The following is a 23,174-nucleotide window of genomic DNA, read 5'->3' as shown; positions in this document are numbered from 1 at the left end:
CGATGACTTCTGAGAGTTTTTGTTGCTTGGACGTGGTGGGATGAGAGGCTGCACATTGCTTTGTCTGGGACAGCATCTCTGGCGCTCTATCCTAGATCCACGTGGGTGAAAGAGGCATAGTGGATGTGACAGTAGTCACATGAGAAGTTGACCCTTAGGAGGCTTCCTTCAGGACACATGAGACTGGGAGTATTGCCCTTGGAGACAGCTAGAAAGATGATCGGAATGAAATGGGGAACTTTATTGAGTGCCTACAAGTTGCTGGAGCTGTGAACCCTAAGATAGGTTACTCCTCCTGGTAACCATGAGACCCACTCAGAGGAATCAGAATGTTTCCTGGGAAAAGTGACTATGAACACGGCCCTTCCCCTCTTTTGATCTGGCTCCCCACCCCCATGTTGACCTGTCTTTATACACAGAGGCCACTAAGAGCTACCTTGGCATGGGACCTCACAGAATTGGCCTCCCTCTCACCATCCAAAGCCAGTGGAGGCCCAGAGCACTTTCCTAGGATTCTATACGCTGTTGCTACAGACTCTCCCTCCTGGTTTCTATTGAAACAACACAGCAATGCTAAGCCTCACCCTTCAGTTGCGGATCAGGGGGAATGTGAGGAAATTCAAACAAAATATCCTTGGGCAGCTGCCAGGATAGGTCAGTGATATAGCATTGGCTGCTCTTCTAGATGGTTCTGTTCTACATGGAGATGTTTACAACCATTTGTAACAACACTTCCAGGGTATCTGATGCCCTCTTCTGGACACCACAGGGACCAGGGATACATGTGGTGCACATGCATGCATGCAAGCAAAATACCCATACACACAGAACAAAATTAATACATGTTTGATGTCCTCAGAAGTTCTATTAGTTTGTTAACAAAATGTCTGATGGCTGGGCAGTAATGGCACATGCCTTTAATTCAAGCACTCAGGAGGCAAAAGCAGGTGGATCTCTGAGTTCAAAGCCACTCTGGTCTATACAGAGCTAGTTCCAGGACAGCCAGGGCTACATGGAGAAACCTTGCCTTGAATACACACACACACACACACACACACACACACACACACACACACACACACACATATGAATATGAATATATGACAGGGAAAACTTAAACCCAAAGGACAGGTTATTTTGCCTCCCAATTTTAAAAGGTTCAGTTTATAGACTCTTAGTCCCATGTACCTGGGCAGAACATTAGGACAGAAGAAGCCCCTGGTGGAGAGATGTGTACTTTATGAAGTATCCAGAGACCCACCATACAGTGACCCACTTCCTCCAGTTCAGCCCTCTAAATTCCCACAACAGCAGCCAAATAGTGCAAGCAGCTGGGGTTCCAAACATCCAAATAACAAGCCCATGGGGGGACCTTATAAATTCAAATCATAACAGAACCACTGGTGACAAGGAGAAGACACTGAACATGACCAGCACACCTGCTGCATGTCACAAGAGGCATTCTTGCTTTCCTGTGCGCATCCTCACGGGCCCCCTCTGACTCCCGTCAGTCCCCTGCTAGCTAGCCTCCTCTCCTCTTCCTTCTCAGATGGACGTGAAAAGAGATGGGCTTTTTCTTTTCTCTAGGGAGAGAAGCTTTATCGCCCTCCCTTCCTGTCCTGATATCCCACTAAAGCCCACCTCCACCATCCTACCCCAAGGTGCATATTCTTGTACATAACTGACATGCGTACCGTCAGCGTTCTTTCCACTTGATGTCAAGCCAATGTATTTGTCACGCTAAATTATATTTCCTCTTTTGCATCACAGAGTCAATAAAGAGACAAGGAGGCCTTGATCTGATAAGTGGAGCTTTATTGGTTCACCTTGATAACCTGTGCATACACCCCATCTGTGCCCTTCTGTTTCAAGGTATCTTAGAAAAACCACTTCTTACTTACAGCGCCATTATACCTTGACAGTCTCACTGACCCTTCACCTCCTTTGTACAGTGTTGATAATGGAAACTTACTTAAAGCATCTTTGTGATGATTAAATGGGATAACACCTTCCAAATGTCTGCCACAGTGTCCAGACTTTCGGATATTCCCTAACTAAATTTCACCATGTCCATTCAACACTCCAAAATAATATGTAGTGTGGGTCACATCTCATCCACTCACACCTTCCTGCATTCTCTCACTTAGTGAACCCATTCATTCATTGAGTGATAGGTGCTCCCCTGGCCTTCTCAATGGAGACTGCAGAAAGAGAGGAAGGTAGAAGGCCAGGGGTGATTTTCACACGTTTTCTAAGGATTTAATTTGGTCCAAGACTTTACCAATATTTCCCAATTGAATTCTTCCAATGACTTCAGGAGAAAGTACATTTCATCCCCTTTTCCTAAATGAAAAAAACTGAGCCCAGAGCCATCAGCTCTCCTGTCCAAGGCCACACAGCTGGTGACACACAAACATGATGTTCTGAGTCCTGTGCTTGTCCCACTAAGCCAAATGCTTGCCCACGCTGAGGGAACGCCAGCTTTTGAGAATCAAATATTGCCTTTGCAAAAGCCAACCCTGCAGGTGCCAGAGCTGGTGACAACCCTGCAGGTGCCAGAGCTGGTGACAACCCTGCAGGTGCCAGAGCTGGTGACAACCCTGCAGGTGCCAGAGCTGGTGACAACCCTGCAGGTGCCAGAGCTGGTGACAACCCTGCAGGTGCCAGAGCTGGTGACAACCCTGCAGGTGCCAGAGCTGGTGACAAAGACTTGTTTCCCTTCCTATCACCTTGAACTAAAACCAGCACCCCCAACACACCAGATACAAATTAACCCCCTGGTTAAATAACTAGTTTCAAAAATTAAAAAAAAAAACTGTGTTAAAAAATGTAAGCCAAGGAGTAAGAGCCAGCGGGAGAGCGAGCACGTTGTGTTAAAATATGCACTTAGAAACTAGGGGAGACATGGCTCCCCTCCCAGAATGGTGACACCAGAAAATGGTCTCAGGACCATTTTTTAGACTCCCCATGTCCTGAGACCTAAAACTGTCCTGGAGACATTGGGATATGGGGACTCAGAGCAATGTGAAACCTTCAGACACGTATCTAGTCATTGCCCAAAGATGCCCACAGCTCCTTACAGGGTGTCTGGATTCACAGACTAGTGAAGGAGAGAGATAAAATTAAATGGGCTCATAAATAAGTGCAGAGCTACATTTGGCCTGAGATCTACAAGGAGGCACATCTGAAGCCATGAGCAACATCTGTCTAGAGCCATGAACCACATCTGCAGAGGAGTACAAGATATTCACAGACTCTTGAGGTGCCAGTGGGCCTAAGCCTTTAGAGGCCTCCAGCAGCCTGCATAACTAGGTCACAGTAATCAGGAAGACGCCTTGCCTCCCTTTCTTCAATACCATTTCTTCCCTGGAGATGCTCCTCCATACTGCTTCTGTATCTCCTCCTCCAGGGCAGTCTGTCCAGCCGCCACCTGAAGGCACAACAATGAGTGTGTAGTGCAGGTGTGGGAACCTCTCACCTGGGCATGGATTTTATCACTCAAGGCTCTGTTCCTCACCTGCTGAAACTGGCTGCAAGACCTGAAGCCCATGAGAAACTAATGGGCGTGGCCCTTGCCACTTCCCAGGAGAGCTGCACAGAGCTCCTGCCACAATTCTTGCCTTGTAGAATTTTGCAGTCCCCGGCTCATGCATGCATTCATAAGACTTAGCTAGACGTGGGGGATATGGATACTGAAGCTCATCACAGAGAAGCAGTCTGCTTTCTGGAAAATGTGGCTATTTATCTACAATATAGGTGATGGACAGCCATGAGCTGCCTCTGACAAGACTTTAGATGCTGGAAAGACTGCATTGTGCGTTTTCCCTTTGTGAATAGATGATAAAGTAACGCTTCATTTTATACAAATACATCACTCTGTCACTTGGAAGGAGAGCACTTTGGTTCTAAAACGCTCTCCATACACACGCTCTTTCCCAACAGCTGCTAGGACACAACCATCAAAGCCTACTTCTAACACATTCTGACCCAAACACAACTTGAAGCAGATTCTCTCACTCGCAGGAGCCTCCCACTCAGGAAATGTGTTCAGTGTGGAGCAGGAACAGAATTCTCAGTAGCAAGACCTCTGGTGAGGGATTTCACAGATGGGTGGTCTGTGTGTGTGTCCAGCATGTGTGGACCAGTTTTTGCTGCCAGATTTTCTCAGCTCGTTTAGTAAATATTATGTCTGGACTGATGAAGGAGCGAGTATTCCCAAGTGTGCCTCTCTGGGTGCGATCAAGAAGAGACACCTCTGGCAACAAAATTAAATGTAAGGTAAGAGTTTCCAAACTGTGTGCTGCCTGGGGTGAGGGAGCAGGCTGAGCCTGCACCATCAGCCCACTGGGAATGCAGTCCGGGCTTCTGCAGAGAGGACCTCTGGAGGAATTGGCTCTGTATACAGAAAGTCTTAACCCAAGACAGATGGCTGGGAATGTATTCTCTTGACATAAATGCTCCCTGGGGAGAGATAACAGACTAGCCTGGAGGGTGTTTGCCTCCTGAGTGAGAGACACAGAATGAAGAGACAGCCCAAGGATGTACCCTCTCAGAATGGTGCCATTTAGACGTACATTGTGTGGCTACAGAATTTACATTCCTGTATGAAAAACACTTCTCAAATTACATCAGTTTTAGGTAATAAAAAATTCAAGAACTTCAGACCAACCATAAAGTTGTTCAAATCTGTTAAGTCTTATTTTGACTGATGCATAAGTCTTATTTTGACTAATACAGCAGCGAGATAAGACTTGGGGACCAAGGAAAGGGGGAGAAAATGGGGGAGTACAGTTGAGTGGAAAGAGACAAGGATGCAGCAAAGCCAGCTCCCTGGCCCTCTTTAGGTCCTTTATAGATTCAACTGACTACCTGCCTGCCCATAGAAGCGTTGCAGGTGTGGCTGCTGTGTCACATGTGCAGCAGTAAGTGGCAGAGAGGAGAGAGGCTATGCCTACACTCAGCGTTCTGACCTGTCAACATCGGAATGATGCCTAACATCCCCTGAAAATAAAGCAAGCTTGAGAGGAGCACCAGTCCAGCTCGGGCAGGGTCCTGTGGCTCCCAATATGGGGAGCAAGCGGGAGACTAGAAGAAACCCCTTTCCTTGTGCCCACTGCCTGGCACTGAGGGCCACTGGGGGGCAGGGGTGAGCCTGAGACAGACAATTCTTGCATAGGGCCACTTGGGCAGCCAGGCCAGGCAAGGAACAAGTCAGAGACAAACACCAGTCAGGTACCATGCAGGCCTGGAGGGTATGGGCAGACCATGTCTGAGATGACCCCTGCCTTACTCCATCATGCACAAGCAGGGCGTAGAACTCCTGAAACCATGCCTGAGACAACCCCAGACACCCAGAGAACCCGACAGCCCCTCAGAGGAGCAAGTAATTGGTGGAGAAATGGAAGAGAGTAGGTTGTGGGCATAATAAAGAGAGGCAGAACTGGAGACTCGAGGGTAGTAAGGAACAACCTAGTTTGAGTAGCTAGTGATGCCACATGGGACCATGATGGTGTTGGCATTCTGTCTGGACTCCACCCCCACAGATACCTGGCAACAGTCAGGTATCGGCCTCCCCATGGTTACCTGGCAATAGCCAGGTAGGCCTGGCCCTATGAAAGAGACTGCTTGCCCTCTCTCTCTCTCTCTCTCTCTCTCTCTCTCTCTCTCTCTCTCTCTCTCTCTCTCTTATGCTCTTGCCTCTCTCTTGCCTCTTGCCCCCTTGCTCCCCCTCTCTCCCCATTCTCTTCCCCCCTCTCTCCATGTGGTCATGGTCAGCCTCCACTTATCTACTCTCTCCTTCTCTCTGCCTTTCTTTGCCTCTACTACCGTCTCAACTCCCCTCTCCATGCCCTAAATAAACTCTATTCTACACTATACTGGTGTGTGTCTGGTCTCTAAGGGGAAATGGATGCTTTGGCATGGACCCACTGAGGTACCCCTTTCCCCCACACCCCACCAGAGCATATTCTTATAGCTCTTTCTCTTTTTATGATCACAACAGGTGGGAGCCTGGTCTATGCTACCACCAGGGCTCATATTTAGGTCCCTAGGCCTGCAGTGGTAGGGGTCTGTTATCACTAAAGGCTAGACAGATGTTTCTGGTGCCCCCCACCCACCCTTCGAGGACGTACTAATGTCTGAAGGTGGTGCAGACATAACTTGACCCACTCCTCAACTGGGGATCATAGGAGAGCTAGCTCTGGAGGCATAAGAGCAGGAGAGATGACCCTGAGCCCTAGCCAGCTGCAGTACTCAGGGCACATTTCAGGAGTTGTGGGTGCGGCCCCTCCCCAGGATAGAAGCTTGGGAGACCTGGCCCTACCACTTGTCTTAATGTTATGTCATGGACAAGGGAGAGATGCCCCTTTCTCCTCTCCCCTCCCCTATCACTACATGCAATAGGCTGGAGAGCTGACCCTGGGGTCATGAGAGCAGGAGAGTTGGCCCTGCCCCTCACCTGCTGCAGCACTCAGGAGAGCAGGCCCTGCACCTCAACTGGGCATCACAGAAGAGCTGATCCTGGCAGGGAGGGGGTGAGGGGAGCATGGACAAACCATTCTCAAAGGTGTGAGCATGAAACCGCTGGCCCCTCAACTTGCCTGCAATGCAGTGGCATGAATGAGGGAGATCCCCTCCTTTTTGCCCTCACCATGGTGTTGGGCAGGACAGTTGGCCAATGGAGTCATGAGAACAGGAGAGCTTGTCTTGCTCCTCACCTACTGCAGGACGGTACAACTGATCATGATGGCAGAATACAGGTGAGCTGGCCCTGAGGGTGTGAGTGTGAGACAGTCAGCCTCTCTTTTCCTGTCTTCTATGTGGTAGCATGGACTCCCTCATCTCTTGCCATCTATGGCAGGGAGGAGAGCTAGTCCTGAGATTATGAAAGTGGGAGAACTTGTCCCCCTTGGGCTGCAGCTCTCAGAAGAGCTGGTCCTGCACCTCATGTGGGCAGCTGGGTAGAGCTGACCTTGGTAGAGCAGGGGTTGCTGGTTAGCCAGCCCTGAGGACATGGAAGTAGGAGAGCCAGTGGGTTGAGCAGCTTAGATGCCTCTCAGGCCCTGATCCAGGGCTTTGAATTGACCCACCCCAACATTTACCCCATTCATGAACTGCTAGAGAAGGGGCCCACACTATAGATCCAAAACTATAGGATCTCCACGACACAGGGCAACAACAGGCTATTCAATCCCACTGAGGTTCTAGTATCAAGAGTAGCAGAAGCCAGAGGCCTCATACCAGAACAACAAGTCATTGAAATATCTGCAAGCAAAGAAATTTGGGCAAAAGAGCATACTGTGGGACACACTATGACACTATAGCTTCTACAACAAGATTTTTTTCTTTGTTAATTGGAAGTTACAAGAGTGGGAGATGAATGGGATTGGGGTGCATGATGTGAAATTAATAAAGAACCAATAAAAGTTTGAAAAAAATAATTCAATTGACTGTAAAACAGAAGTTGCAACCGAGAAATGACACAAAACATTCTGAGGCTTCTTCAGTTTAAGAATGATAGTGGGGCTGGTGAGATGGCTCAGCGGTTAAGAGCACCGACTGCTCTTACAAAGGTCCTGAGTTCAAATCCCAGCAACCACATGGTGGCTCACAACCATCCGTAACAAAAGTCTGATGCCCTCTTCTGGAATGTCTGAAGACAGCTACAGCATACACACATATAATAAATAAATAAATAAATCTTAAAAAAAAAAAGAATGGTAGTATGCAGAGTGAGAAAGAGACAGAGAGAGAGAGAGGAAGAAGGAGGAGGAGGAGAAGGAGGAGGAAGAGGAGGGAGAGGAGGAGGAGGAGGAAGGGGCAGGAGAGGAAGACAAACAGAAAGATAAGATTGAAGAAGTAGAAGAAGAAGGAGGAGGAGGAGGAGGCGGCAGGAGAGAAAGACAGACAGAAAGAGAAAAAAATTTTTTAAAAAAATAACCACTCTCAAAATCCACAGTTAAAAGCTACATGATCATTATGTACCTGAAGTGATTATTCAAAATTATCACAAACAGCTATGCATGTGTGAGAGCAAGACAGAAGCAGAGAGGTAGACAGACAGCAAGAATGACTAATTAAAACCTACATGTTCTAAACAGGAACCCACACACCTGAAAGCGTTGCTTAAATTCTTTAGATTTCATTATCAAAATCTATGAGAGATTGTTCACCAGCTAAAAGGAGACCACAATGATGCTTCAGAACTCAAAAGAACATTTGACAAAGAAAATGAATAGATTACTCACAGAAGGAACTTGAGAGACTAAAAAGCATATAGAAATATTCCAAAAGCCATTGATAATTTTACAAATGAAAATTTAGCATCACAGGTCCATCAGATTGGACAACCCAGAGAGAGAGAGAGTAGAGATAATGTTGGCAAGGCCCAGAGACCCTCATGCACTTCTGATGAGACAATGGCTCCAGAAATCCAGGAATTCCTTCTTGACAATCTCTAGAGAAACTTTCAAGTGTTCATGAATGAATGACATAACATGAAATGCTATGTCAAGGAGTCTGGGCAGATAGGTAGTAAGTACATAGAGTGGGCTGTGCAGTGGAGTTGAGTGAGAAGGTGCTAGACTGACAAACTGGCAGCTCTCCATGTCCTGCTGTCTCTTCTTTCAAGACACGGGTACTCATTTTTCCAGCTTCTAAGAATGTCCAGCTGGCTTCTCTGTATTTGACCTGATTCCCTCTGTTCTTCCCAATGTTCAATTCTGAGGAAATTGCCGATAAGCTGACTCCATGCCTATCTCTACATCAGAGTCTGTTCAAGGAAAGCCCAACATAAGACACAGCAACATGGGGATATCATGTAAGCATATTTACAAAGAAAGAAAAAAATTGAGTGATAGAAGGATTTCTAACCAACTAATGTTACTATAAGTTAATAAGTACACATGAAACTATACATGTTCTAAAAATGTATACGTATAAAAGACTATCAATACACCAAAGAAATGACTAGGCAAGGGAGACCAGGCAAGTAAGAATGGGTCCTTTCAGAGAGACCATTTATGACAATGCAACATGAATCAAGAGCCTCAGCCAATAAATCCTGTTGCAACTGAGATGGAAATTGGTACAAATTTTAGTTGATGAAATAAATGGCAGGTATTTCGGGACACAGAGCTGTATTCAGAGACAGCAAGGGTTTCCACAATCTTTATGCCAACATTTTTAACACAAAGTAAGAAAGCAAGCGCTGCAATCCACTTGCTTCTAGAATGATCTGGAGCCTCACTCAGCCCATGAGCCTCTGTTTCCAGCATAGCATTCAGCTTTCAGACTGACTATTCCTGAGACACAGTATCCTTCAGTCTGCCCCGCATGTCTCATTAGAGCGGGTACAATAGTTTGCATTTCTGTTTTTATGACTGCTGTGCTTTTAACAGAAGTAGTCTGGAACTTGTATAATTGTGATATTTCTTTAGCAAAACTATGGAGAGATGTGGCTCCATGCCTCTAAATGTCAAACACAAGCAGCATTTGCTAGTAACAGAAGAAGCTGGTCTCTGTTAGAGACTTAAGTCAGCTGGGTGGCAGCGAAGGCTGGATTTTCACCAAAACTCCTTCCCTCCTCTGTCTTGTAAGTTTTTGTCACTAAGGAGGCTTCCATTTACATGGCACACAAGGGATCTAAGCTGTGGAAAGTCGATGGGAAAGAGGCCAATCATTCTTGAAACTGGGCTGGCAGGAAAGGAAATAGTCTAGGAGACACTTGACTTATCAGGTTGTTAATACAATGAACCCCAAAGACTTAAAAGTTCCCTGGGAATGTCACACTGTGGTGAAAGAAAAGGAAGAAGCCCTCAAGCGAATGAGGGGGTAAATGTATCTTTCTGGAAGAGATTTCATATGACTTGACAGCCAATGAAACCAAAACCTTGGTTTTGAAGCCAAAGGAATCTTGGACAAAAGAGACCTGAGATGCTGATGTTTACGTAGTGGGGGAGGGGCATACACTGGTCAGGACCACTAAGTTATACACATACCTTTGCCCTCTATTTAAACCCCATGTCAGTACCCAAAGACACAGTGGTCACTGGGGCCCATTGTTTGTTCCTCTTCCAAATGTTGCCACATTCAAGAAACCTCCATCCACCCCTTCCAATGTTGTCCTTTTAATTAGCATGCTGGGGACCAGTGACCTTGCTCAGTTTGTTGGAGCTGCCAGAGCACAAACTTTCATCCTGAAAGCTCCCAGATCTGCCTTCGGAAGCTTCCTGTGAACCATGTAGCATGTGGCCTGGGAACTATTATGAGCAAGAGATGGAGGCTCTTGTAGGAGAGCCACCTGGCTGTGCATTTCACACAAGCAAGACCCAAAAGAATCAAGGCATGGTCTTCACACTAAACAGAGAGAAACAACAATTTATAGTCTGGGTAACAGGCACACAATTCCTTGCATTGGTCTGTTTGCATCTGCCTATTTTCCCATCAAATTACCTAAGAGTCCTTCTCATTTTATGAAAAATAGAATCATGTGTCACCTATGGAAGATGATCAAACTGAGCCTGAGAAGAGTCCAGCATATTCTCTTTATAGGAAAAAAAAAACAGAACAGGAGATCAGCTAGAAATCACTTTAACATTCGAATGGAATAAAATCACTTTAATATTTGAATGGAATATTTTAGTAACTTTTTCAGAATTTCAGACAATATGTTTGGTCACATTCACCCACCCCTTCCCAGAACATTTACCTCTACCTCCCCAGACCCAACCCCAGCTTCATGTAGATTTTATTTTTTAAAACAAAACACAAAGTCCAGTTTGTGTTGCTAATACACTCCTGGGTGTAGGGCCAAATGGGACATAATTGACCTACCAGGGACCATATTCTTTCAAAAATTGACTCTACCTTCCCCAGAAATCATCAGTTATGCGTAGGTCCTCAGTTAGGGATCAGGGCTCATGACCCTTTCCTGTTCTACTCTGGAATATTGACTGGCTAGAGCTCCCTGTACAGTCGACCACAACTGCTGTGAGTTCACCAGTACAGAGACTTGTCATGTCTTACACACACACACACACACACACACACACACACACACACACACACTCATCCACCAGCCTCTAGCTCAACAATCTTTTTTCTTCCTCTTCCATCACCACCCCGAGCCTTGGTCATGGAGGATGCTAGAGATATCCTATACATGGCTGATCACTCCACTGGCATTTATTCCTTGCACTATGCAAGTTGTGAGTGTCTGCCTTAATCACTGTCTACTACAAAGAAATTTATCTGATGAGATCTGACAGCACTATTTATCTACAGGTATAGAGACACAAACTTAAAAGGCAATTAGATACTATGACAGTTTAGCAATATATAGTAGTAGGTTCAACCCTGGGGATTATAAGCTTCAAACATGGGTTCTTGGCCAGGTTAACAGTACCAGGCAAGTGTGGAGTGGGCTTTGAATATAATTTTAAAAAGCTGTTGGTTACCCCCACAACATCCATGCCACTATTGCATCCATGGGCTCTCTTATCATAATGGTCAGTATTGTAGCTCCCAGAGTTAATAGCGAGGTAAAATGGCGACCTCTCCCCACCCCATGCAGCCTACCAGCAGTTTCTGATTCTATATAAGCAAGCCAGCATGGGGAGATCTTCATGGTAAGTGCAAATTTGATTTCTCCATGTCCTGAGACCGACGTCAACTCATTTTAAATATTCCTTATGTACTTGTGTATCTGTGTATGTTTTTAACTATATAAGAAGGTTTATTCTGCTAACTACCTGATCACCATACACTCTACTTTCTATTCTCACAGCTACCTATGCTGCTGCCTGCTCAACTCAGCTTTGTCCAGTAAGAGGAAGCCTGTGGGGAAAGACATTCCTGAGTTAGGGAGCAAAGCTTTGATTAAAAGGTAGATTTTGTCATCTCTTTCTTCTCCGTTCCCGTGAGAGGGCATGGATGAAGTTTTAAGACTGTCATTCACTTTGGAGCCACAAAGACGACATTCCTGAAGCACAAAGTCAGCCTGTATTGAGGGTAACAAACCAGACAGGTGTGAACTGGTATCGGGCTGCTTTCTGGGTCTCCTTTGCCTGTCCTTACTCCCACCGCCTCCCTCCTGCTGCTCAGCAGGTATTGGTTGTCAGTGGCAGACAGATGTGTTTTGGGACATTTATTTTTCTATAACGACTTAGATTTTTCTCATACTTTAATAATCCTGCAAACTCAGTGCTGTTCTACAGTGCATAAACATCCTACAGGACAACTACATATTTAGTTTTAAAATGATGCTCAGAGATTATAGATGGAGAGAGAAATAGATTATAGGTTAAGTTTCTCCTGAAATTCCAATGTAAAATATATAACTAAACATCAAACCCTACTTTAAACAAATGTTTCTCAAAAATGTCTTTTTAAAATCCGCTTGGACCATGACCAGTGACACAACATATGTTTCTTAAAAAAAAAAAAAAAAAAGCATAAGTGATGATTCTTATCAATGCCAGCATCTTTTCAGCCCCAAGAAACTACGTGCTGCTTTAATCATTCATCTTATTTTTAAACATAATCTTTTTGTAAGGGAGTAACTGATGTGCTACAAAAACTGGCAACACTTTAAAATTATAATAAGGTGAAATAATTTGAACCTAAGAAAATTATAACAATATTAAAACTTCTTCCATGAATAAGAAAATCTTTTCAAGTTGGAGAAAACGTATTACTTTCTATCCATCCTGGGAAATGTGACCTGGAGGGGGGGGGAAATAGAGGGAGAGAGAGAGAGAGAGAGAAAGAGAGAGAGAGAGAGAGAGAGAGAGAGAGAGAGAGAGAGAGAGAGCAAAACTATCCCTATCCCAAGGGAAAAAATCTCATATATATGAGCTTTATTTTCTCCAAATCAGTAATTCCAAATTATGAAAGTTTTTATTGAATGCTTTTAATTCAAAAGAAATAAAAAGTGTATCATATAGCAAAAGTAGGAAATTTAACAATTTATAGTCTAATAATTTCATTATAAAATTTAATGAGAAAAATGATAATTTTTGCTGATATTCAGTCCTTTATGGGTGACCATGCTTTCTCTTTGTGTACAGATAGCATAGAAAGAAAGGCTAGCAGTGTATTATGGCATATTTTAATTATTCCAAGATGGGTATTTATAGAAAATGTTAAGTAGCTCTTTATGGCCATGGTTTTTCTTATTCTCATATAAAAACAACAATAGAAATGGTCTAGTTATTCTTAATTACACTGATATTGGGAAATACATAACATCTCAAATAACTAGTTCAAAAAATAAATTGCTTCTGATAAAACCAGACATTGGAAAATCATATGGGTGCAACTCCATTCCACTTTGTTCAGACAATCTTTTGGTTTTGGGGGTTTTTTGTTTTGTTTGGTTTGGTTTGGTTTGGTTTTTCAAGACAGGGTTTCTCTGTGTAGCCCTGGCTGTCCTGGAACTCACTTTGTAGACCAACCTGGCCTCGAACTCAGAAATCCGCCTGTCTCTGCCTCCCAAGTGCTGGGATTATAGGCGTGCGCCACCACCGCCCGGCTGTTCAATCGTAAGGAAACTATTTTAGTAGTGCTTGTTAATATGAATTGTTAGGCTTCTTATCAATTAGCTTTTAGGAATCTGGATTCATAAAATATGAGGTGTGACTGAGGCATGTGGTGTTTGCCATATACAGACCTGCAAATCCCATGCAGTTAGATGTGGCTGCATTGCTAGCCCTGGTTCAAGGATGTGGATCAAAATAGTTGTTGTCCCAGCCCTCATCCCTCCCCCTGCCCCACCCAATTCCCGCCCCATGGTCTTTGGGGTAGGAGATAAGAAGGTGTAGAATCAAGGACACAGACTCAGGGAGCCAGGTGAGAAGCAGAAGCAGGCTCATTTATTGTGAATATAGGGAGTGCCTTTATAGCCTCCGTAACTGCTTGTCCTGCATAGTTGGCACCAGCTCACTGGTACCCTGAACAAATGCTCTGTCGTCAATGGGTGTCAGACAGGTTTCAGGGTTAGTAAATACAGAAGCGCTTGTTGTTCACTGAGCATGCGTGGGCCATTGCAGACCGCTAGTCAGAATGTATTAACTCACTCCTCCTACAAATAGTGTCAATGTGTTTCTTCTGAGACAAAGCATTTTAGGACTTCAGAGCCAGGATGTGACAGAATCAACCCCACTCTTTTTCCTGGAAAGGGAAGCCAAAGCAAGTCTTTGGATGACAAAGATTCAAGAAGGTAGATGAAGGGCAGCAGGAGCCAGCCCTAAGTAAACCCGTACCTTGGCAGCAACCAACAGGAAATGCGAACAGTGATGAGAAACTTTTCTTGTGTTGAGTTATGCAATTGTGGTCTGGCTAATTAATAAAGATAATGATTGTATGACTTTATATAAATAGTTCAACATAAACTAACTAAAATAAAAGTTGACGTTGTAAACACACGTGTGTATTCTAAAGCTAGTTCTCAGTTATAGGTCATAGAGACACAGTCATCAGAAGACACCAGTAAAATCTGGAGTTTATATTTAAATGTGTTCTATTTCTGTTGCATAGAATGCCTGCATGCATCCAGTACTCAGCCCTGTGCTTTTGCATTTCTTTAGGTCACTCAGAGGGGGGAAATGAAAGGAAATAGAAGTAATTTTTCCTTCTAAATTATCAGTACAATAACCACATGCCGACATGAAAAATTGTCTTCAACTATAAAACTTAAAGCATGTTTGGACCATTTGGGCCATGTCAACTGGGAAGCATTCCTTGAAAACCCTCTGATCATATCCTGCTATAAAATATATAAAAGAATGTTCATATTCAGGAGAGAGAGAGAGAGAGAGAGAGAGAAGGGGGAGAAGGATAGAGGGAGGGAGGGAGCGGGAGAGGAAAAGAGAAAAGAGAGAGGAGGGAAGGGGAGGGAGGGAGAAAGAAAGAGAAAGAGAAAGAGAGAAGGGGAGGGAGGGAGGGAGGGAGGAAGGAAGGAAGGAAGGAAGGAAGGAAGGAAGGAAGGAAGGAAGGAAGGAAGGAAGGAAGGAAGGAAGGGGGAGAGAGCAAGGAAGAGGGAGAAGGGAGAAGGGGAAGAAGGGAGGGAAAAAGGAAGGAGAGAGAGAGAGAGAGAGAACTGAAATCTTTTTCCAGCACTCTGTCCAAGAAACCTGACTTACATTGCAGAAAAGAATTTCTGGATGAATGGGTATCAATCAAAGTTAGTGTTTATGAAGGCAGGTTACAGAGCTGGAGTTAGAGAAAGACTTGCCCTGAGCTACCTTAACAAAGGCCACACATGTGGCTTTGTGTCTTTACATTAGTCTCGGGATAAAATTATTAACTAAGTTTAAGGATTAAGGCCTACAGTTTAAAGAGAATAATGAGCTGGTTTACGTATTTCTCTTAGATAAAGAATTTCCCCCACAAACTTGTAAGGTGCATAGTGTGCACAGGGCTGAAACACTGACGAGGTTAAACATCACAGGACATGGGGGGCGTAAATCACAGGGTTCCCATCTAATAAGAGTGACCATTGTCATCCTTCTGTCATTGTCCCTCTATCTGTCCTCCCTCACCCCTGTACTGGCAAGCACAAAGTGTATTCTCCATGAAGCTAAGGATGCTGGGACTTTCTCCATTCCCCAGACTTTTCCAAGGCCCTGTTGAGGACTTCAACCATGTACTTACTCAGCATCCTTCAAGAACTCAGCGTCCCCATTGTTTAATCATGACTGCTCCATACAGCCATCTTTTCCCATGTGAGTTCTCTCTGTATCATTTCCCTCTATGCACATAGCACTGGAGCAGTTCTGCAGCAGCTTTCGTGTGGGCTCAGTGGTGGGCGTGAACGGTATTGCTGTGGAAGACACTCAACATGTTCCCGTCTGACTCCTAGATGCTTGCAGAAAGTGAAAGGCCTGAGAAGGCTCGGCAGAAAGGGTGTCCTGCAGTACCTGGAGGCAGGGGAGACCAGACTGAGAACACGGAGCAGAAGTTAGTCTGTGCCATATTCCTAGAATTGCTGGGAATGAAAGCAAAAGCTAAGCTTGCAGAGCCCAGCCACACCTACATAGAAATGCCTCTCTTCTTGTGGGTTGTTTTAATTATGTGGGTTATGCAGTGATAGAGTTGGCAAGCATTTTTTAATTGTACAAGAATGTGACAAAATAAATTACATCATAATTTTTATGCTACGGGTACAAACTGCACCAACACTGCAGACAGAGATTCAAATGAAGAGAAGCATGCTTCACTATCCTTATGAGTCAAAATGTCTGATATAATTTCCCTCCCAAATATATTATTAGCTCCTTTTACATCCCTGGACCAAAATATCTGAGGAAGCCTTACTCAGTTGTAAAAACCTGTGAACCACAATAATGACCAGCCTGGGAAGATATCCCCAATGGTACAATAGTAGCTCTTATATCCTGTCTGACTGGAAGATAGATTATGTTTGGTACTGTAAACCTACCCAGCTGCCTGTGTCTGGAAAGGTCATAGATTCTAGAGGAGAGCCTACTACTGATATTTCTCCAAATCAATATAGTTTCCAACTGTATTCTAAATACTTATATCTACAGAGAAATTAAAATCTCCCACCTCATCAAAGAAGATTATTTTTGGAGCAAATGGAGACTATTTCAAAGATCCACAAACTGGTCAAAATGCAAAGAAAAAAATAACCATACCTACCCCAACTGGTAGCACAACTAAAGCACAACTCCCACATCTAAGACTTAGGAACAGTGTAGAAGAGGAAACAGAAAGATCAAAAGAGCCAGAGGACCAGAATGTCATCTTGAGACAGTGTCTTCTAGATGTGACAAAACAATAAACCATGAAACCTCAATCATATGGTTGTCTATATAAAACTTGCATAATGACTGCACCATTTGTTATCCCAAGATTGATGGGGAAATTTTCACAAGCTCCGCCCCTAAGTGAAGAGCTGCAAGCAAAGGCTGCTGGGAGTGGAACAGTCCATTTTCTCTGGAGACAAGTCGTCTGATGTGTTATCCAATCCCAGTGATTAGCAACAAACACATGTGCATACAAACAATACTAAATGCATCAATCTCTCTCTCTCTCCACTTCCCCAATGTGTGTGTGTGTGTGTGTGTGTGTGTGTGTGTGTGTGTGTAACAATAATTACAGAAGAGATCATGAAATCAAGAGATGTTTGGGAGAATAGGGGTGCTGGAAGGGAGGGGAAGTGTAAATGATATCAATACAGTACTCATACATGAAACTGAGTCAGACTTGGTAGGTAAGAAAAGAGGAGGTGAATCTGGAAAGAATTGGGGAACCAGTTGGGGGATGAGCATCAACAAACCACCACACATTGTGTGAAATTCTTGAAGAACTAATCAAGTCCTTAAAATAAAGAAATAATAAAAGAAACCAGACAGGTTCTGGAGAGAAGCCTCCGCGGTTAAGTACATTTGCGGCCTTAGACAGAAAATCAAGTTCCAGAGGCTGTGCCCCCTCACACTGAGAGATCTGCCTCAGAGATCTGCCAACTCAGCCACCAGACGTGAAAATCAACCTGAAATCCGCAATAAGGTGTCTTGGGAACTTGGGTTTCCATTTTTCACTGTTCCTGCTTATTTTGTTTTAGTTTTAGAGCTTGGGTTTGTTGTTGTTGTTTGTTTCTTTCTTTCTTTCTTTTGTTAAGAAGCTTTAGGTTCACAACAAATTTAGAAGTTACAAATTTCAGTATTCCTCAGTATAGTGGAACATGTTTACAATTTATGAGCCTATGTTGACCCCATGTCATCATTTAGCATCTCTGGTTTACCTTAGGGTTCATATTTTCACTAAGTCTTAATTGCTTATATTAACATAGTTTAGTGAACTACATTCCATACACTGGCATACACTGATCAAATCTAAGCTCCCTTTATCTATAACACCTAAACACCCTTCTCAACCTACTCTATTTATTCATTCACTCATTCATTCATTCATTCCTACTTTATTTCAGATTAGTTTCTATGAGTAGGGCACACAGTGAGTCTTGTCTTTACGTGCTTGGCCTATTTCACTTAGCACCATGGTTTCCAGTTATATCTACTTTGCTGCAAATAGCAGGGTTTCACTTTTCTTTGTGGCTGAATAATATACCTTTGTATACATGTACTATACTTACTTTATCCAATCATCGAATGGCTCTAGGTTGATTATGTTGGTTCCATGACTGTTAGTGTTTTACATCCTATGGATTTGAACAAATGTGTAGTTATGTGCATTCATCATTACAGAATCATGTGAGGTATTTTCACCACACTAAAAATTCTCTATTCTCTCAGTTTACCTTTCTCCTCTTGATAAACCCTTGGCAAGAGCAGATCATCTGTATGTTTGCCATGGTTTTACCTTTTCTATAAAGTCTCACAGCGGGAACCAAATGGATCGAGACCTTGCTGATGGACAACTTCTCGTCCCCATGTGCACTTAAGTTTTTTCTGTGGTTTGTCATGGTTTTCTATCTCATTTCCCTTCAACAGTAGATAACAAGACACAGTCTTGGTGTGTCACAGTTTACCCAGTAGCTTACTGGGAAGAAGCATGTTGGTTGCTTTTTACCCCGATTAATTATGAATAAAACTGTCCCTGGCATCTATGTGTAAGTTTTGTGGGGACCGTTATTAACTCCTTTGAGCAAATACCAACAGAGACAAGGATTGAGTCATTTGATAAGAAGCTACTAATACTTTCAGTGTAACCAGCCCAGCAGAGAGAATGCCTCAAGGAGATCCAAATATGCTTGGGAGAAAGGATTCCCAAATGAAGGGTGCTTAGAAAACATTGTCTCCATGGTGATGACTAGGACTGAACCCTTGTCTTTTGCCTTTGTCAAAAATCAACTCACAAAGGATCAAAACATAAATTCCAGACGTGAAACTACTAGAAGGAAATATTCCAACCTTGGGACAATGATATTCTGGATTAACCAAGAGCACTATAGACAAATGACATTTCAACAAACTAGAAAGATCCGTATAACCAAAGAAACGAGGCACAGAACAACCAAAAAGAAAAAAATCATGGGATCAGGGCTGGGGAGATGGCTCAGCAGTTAACAGCGTCTCCTTGCAGAGAATCCTGAATTCTGTTCCCAGCACCCACATCAGGTGGCTCAAACCTCCTGTATCTCTAGTTGTAGGGAGTCCAAAGCTGTCTTCTGGAGTCTGCAGTAAAATCAACACTCATATGTGCATGTACTCACACTGACACACATGCATATTAATGCAATGTAAGACATAAATAAATAAATAAATAAATAAATAAATAAATAAGGCATGATCAATAAAATGTAATATATATGTTTATGTTCATATACCTATGAGTATAATTTAACTTATAAAAAGGAACGTCCTTCCCTTAACTACAGAATCTCCACAGTGTTACTTACCCATGGTCAGCTGTGATCTGAAATTATTAAATGGAAAAAATACAATAAGTAATTTATAAGTTTTAAAGTGAGGATGTCAGCTCTGTGATTGGAAGGGACAGTTTAGCCAGATTACAGAAACAACCAGTCAGTGGAACAGGAATCCCATGCTGCCTGTTCCCCTCTGGGGTCCTGGGACAGGTAATACTTCCTAACAGGGATGGGCCACATTGCTTCAATATGATCTTAATTATCCTGCTTCAGAGCTTTTGTAACTGTAAAGCAGTTTTTCTCCTTGGCACAAAAGCTGAACTTGTCTCAAAAGCTGCCTTCCAACGGCACCCTGCCCAACTCCGTGACCGCTCTGAAACTTCAATTCTGCAGCAGTCTGTCCCTACCCAAGTTCTGAGCAGCCATGTCTAGAAGCAGACCTGCACTGTATGGATCAGACCCACAGCTCAGTGCAGTAAAGGATGTCGTTGGCCAGTGTGCATTTCGGGGGATATGTGGTGGGGTAGAGGCTGAAGCACCTCTGCAGGTTTCTTGCTCTGATGAGCAGCTAGGGCATAGGACCTGCGGGACTTATTTCATGGTTACCATCTCAACAACCTATCAGAGTCCTTCAAGAGTGACCCTATTTTACAGAAATACATACTGAGGCCCAGATGGACTACATGCTTCGCTCAAAGCGGAACAGCCGGTAATGTTCAGAAAGACAGGCAGGAAGAACTTGTGTTGGACACTGCTCTCTTAATTATGAAATGTTAGTGATCATGACAACCAGGATTGATGACTTAGTTACTTGGGGACCAAAACTCCTGACAAACAATGGGACACATTTCTCCCACTTTCTTCAAAGAACTCTTGCGCAGGTGAGCATGTTTTGTTACCTGAGATTTGAATGAGGGAATTTGTCAGACATCAACAAGCAAACACAATGTGTACTAATGGTTGGGAGGCAGGGACATGGACAGGTTGAGGAAGCAGAGTTTAATTAGGAGTAAAAGAAAGTTTGTTTTTGTTTTTGTTGTTGTTGTTTTGTTTTTTTGTTTTGTTTTGTTTTGTTTTTCTTGATTCAAATAATTTCTTGGTGAAATCCTTCATGGTCCATGGGAAATACAACTGGGTCTCAAGAAAAGGCAAACAGAGCTGGGGGAGGCCCCATCCAGTCTTCATTCTTCTGGGGCATTGCTGCTCCAAGACTGAGAAGTCTTTGAGCAAGAAACTAGAAGTTCAGGGATGGAGACTGAAGCCAGCTCACAGATGAGAAGCTGAATTTGAACATAGACATATACAACCAAAACCTCTCCAGCATCCAGTTCTACCTTTTCTTTAAGGCTGTCATCACCTGACTGAGGGACCACCTTGTGACCTGGAAGCAGAGAGAACTCCAGGATGCTTACATGTTGAGCTCTGACTCCCTGCCCCCTGCCGCCCCCGCCCTCTCCCCCTCCCCCTCCCCCTCCCCCTCCCCCTCCTCCTCCTCCTCCTCCTCCTCCTCCTCCTCCTCCTCCTCCTCCTTCTTCTTCTTCTTCTTCTTCTTCTTCTTCTTCTTCTTCTTCTTCTTCTTCTTCTTCTTCTTCTTCTTCTTCTTTTTCCTCCTCCTAACCAACCACAGCTGGTTCACTGTACCAGACCCATGATTCATTGCTGCCAGTGTTCAAGCCTGAGCTCAGCTCTCTGGGGACCGTGTTTGAGGAGTTCAGTAACTCAGGGCCTCCACTCTAAATTCCTATTAAGCACTCTAGATTTAATAGCTGCTATTAATACAAATTATGCTTCATTAAGCATGAAGCTGAGGAGAACGGCGCTGGAAGGCTCCAGTTCAATGCCAGGCTGAAGGACAAACAGAACAGCTATTTTTAATCCGGGCAATGTCAGTGGGGAGAGAGCAGCCTGCCACTGTGTGTGCCTGTCACCGCTGTTGCAAATTGAGTTTTTCACAACCTCAAGTAAACATCCCTTGTTTTCAGCTCACTGTGTGTGATGGAGGTAAACATTTCACGCCCTTGAGAGGATGGTGGCTTCCACAACTTTTCCCTCATGATTTTTTTTCCAGCAGAAAGTGAGAAGGTACATACAGGGAAGGAGGACCTACCAGCAGGTGTCCTCACAGAGCTTGCTGTAGGAATCTCCCTGAAGCTTGCTGCACATCTTAATGGATGCTCTAGCTCTTCCAGGCTTGGGGGATTAGCCATTGGTGGTGGTTTCAATGAGACTATCCCCCTGGGCTTTTTTGTCTGAATACCTGGTCCCTAGCTGGTGGGAACATGTGGGGAGGAATGGGAGGTGTGACCTTACTGGGGAGATGGTTCTGAGAGCCAACTTTGAAGTTTCAAAGCACTTGGGTCATTTCCAGAGTGTTTGCTCTCCACTTCTTCACGGCTGTATCTGGATGTGAGCTCTCAACTGTCTGCCTGTCTGCTGCCATGCTCTGCCCCATCATGGTCATAGTTGCTAACCTACTGAATCCATAAACCCCAAATAAACTCTTTCTTCTATAAGTTGCCTAAGTCATGATGTCTCATCACAGCAATAGCAAACTAAGACATCATCCTTGCCACCGTGCCCTCTCTGTTACCTATAGACTGTGTCATGTCTCAAGAGGAGGTAAACATCACCAGAATTGCACTCTCCATCCAGGAAGAGAAGTCACAAATTGTTTCCTTGGAAAAAGCCAGGTAGTGCATATTGTGGGCTTTGTGGCCGCTGTAATAACTATTAGGCTGTCACTGATACACAAAACTTGCTGTAGAGTGTTGATAAAATAATGTGTCTGGTTACATTTTAATAAACTTGTATTTACCAAAAGTGAGTGTGGGCCACATTTGCCCCATAAGTCACACTTCTCACTTCTGATTCAAATTTTCTGTGTCAATTCAGACATTTTTACAGTGAATATGCCAGTCTATCCTGAGCATCCTTAAGATAGATCTGCCCTCTTGCATTCTGCTACATGTTAAATATGATGTGATCTATCATTTTTACCTGTTCTAATATCTTAGAATGCCTGCATTGTGAAGAATTCTGCTGATGTGTGCCCCAGCCTGTACTGGGTTATACATTTGTTGATCTTTGCTCCCATCCCATTTTGAGAAGCACTGTTAGCTGTGAGTACAGTTGAGTGAGGAGAGGCTGAAAATGACATGGTTGGCACTCTTGCTTCCCTGAGTCCAAGACGGCAGAGCCTGTTTCACGAGTACGTGAGAAGCAGGATCTGTATGTCGACTAACAAAAGGCATTTCAAAAACAGAATACTTGAATAAGAAGCCAGGGTGGGACAGGAGCTTTCTGGGTCAGATGCAAACCTAGTTAAGTATCTACAAGGCAATAAAATAATAACCAGGGAAGAAGGAGTCATTTGCTATTAAACAGAACCGCAAATTAGCTTGTAACTTTACAGTATCGGGGCTCTATTTCCTCATAAACAGCAAGGTCAGACACAGGTCATCCTCACAGATAATTAATTCTCCATCAATGCCATTCACAATTAATAAGACAGCTGCATATGTATTTACCATAAGTAATTTTTCTTCACAGTCCTCTAAGGGCCACAGAATTTATCATAGAGAATGACCTGAGAGACGCAGAGGGAAGTGAGTTCTTGGGAACGTCTTTGAAACTGCAGACCTGTTAACTGGAACGCTGATGAGGCCACTCAGTGCAAATGAACCAATGCTTGCTGCACCCTACTGCCTCAGTTAATCTGCCATCCTGGAAGGCTCTGCTCACTCTTCCTGTGTGGTGGCTTTTACGCATGGCTTAGGAGGAGAGCAATTGTAGCATCTACAGCTCTGTTGGTCTCCCTGGCCTC

The 23,174-nt window shown here is 43.9% G+C and overlaps 1 non-coding gene across 1 annotated transcript; it reads left to right on the top strand.

Moving 5' to 3' along the window:
* The first annotated feature begins 4,872 nt into the window (after window positions 1-4,872).
* Window positions 4,873-5,004, top strand: LOC115032052 (small nucleolar RNA SNORA17). The gene has a single exon (XR_003837699.1). It is a non-coding gene; the product is annotated as a small nucleolar RNA SNORA17 (small nucleolar RNA).
* Window positions 5,005-23,174: the final 18,170 nt, after the last annotated feature.

The sequence above is a fragment of the Mus caroli genome, unplaced genomic scaffold (assembly GCF_978045245.1).
Source record: "Mus caroli unplaced genomic scaffold, Mus_caroli_1 scaffold_11, whole genome shotgun sequence".
Lineage (NCBI taxonomy): Eukaryota > Metazoa > Chordata > Mammalia > Rodentia > Muridae > Mus > Mus caroli.
This window is presented reverse-complemented; position numbering and strand designations above follow the sequence as displayed.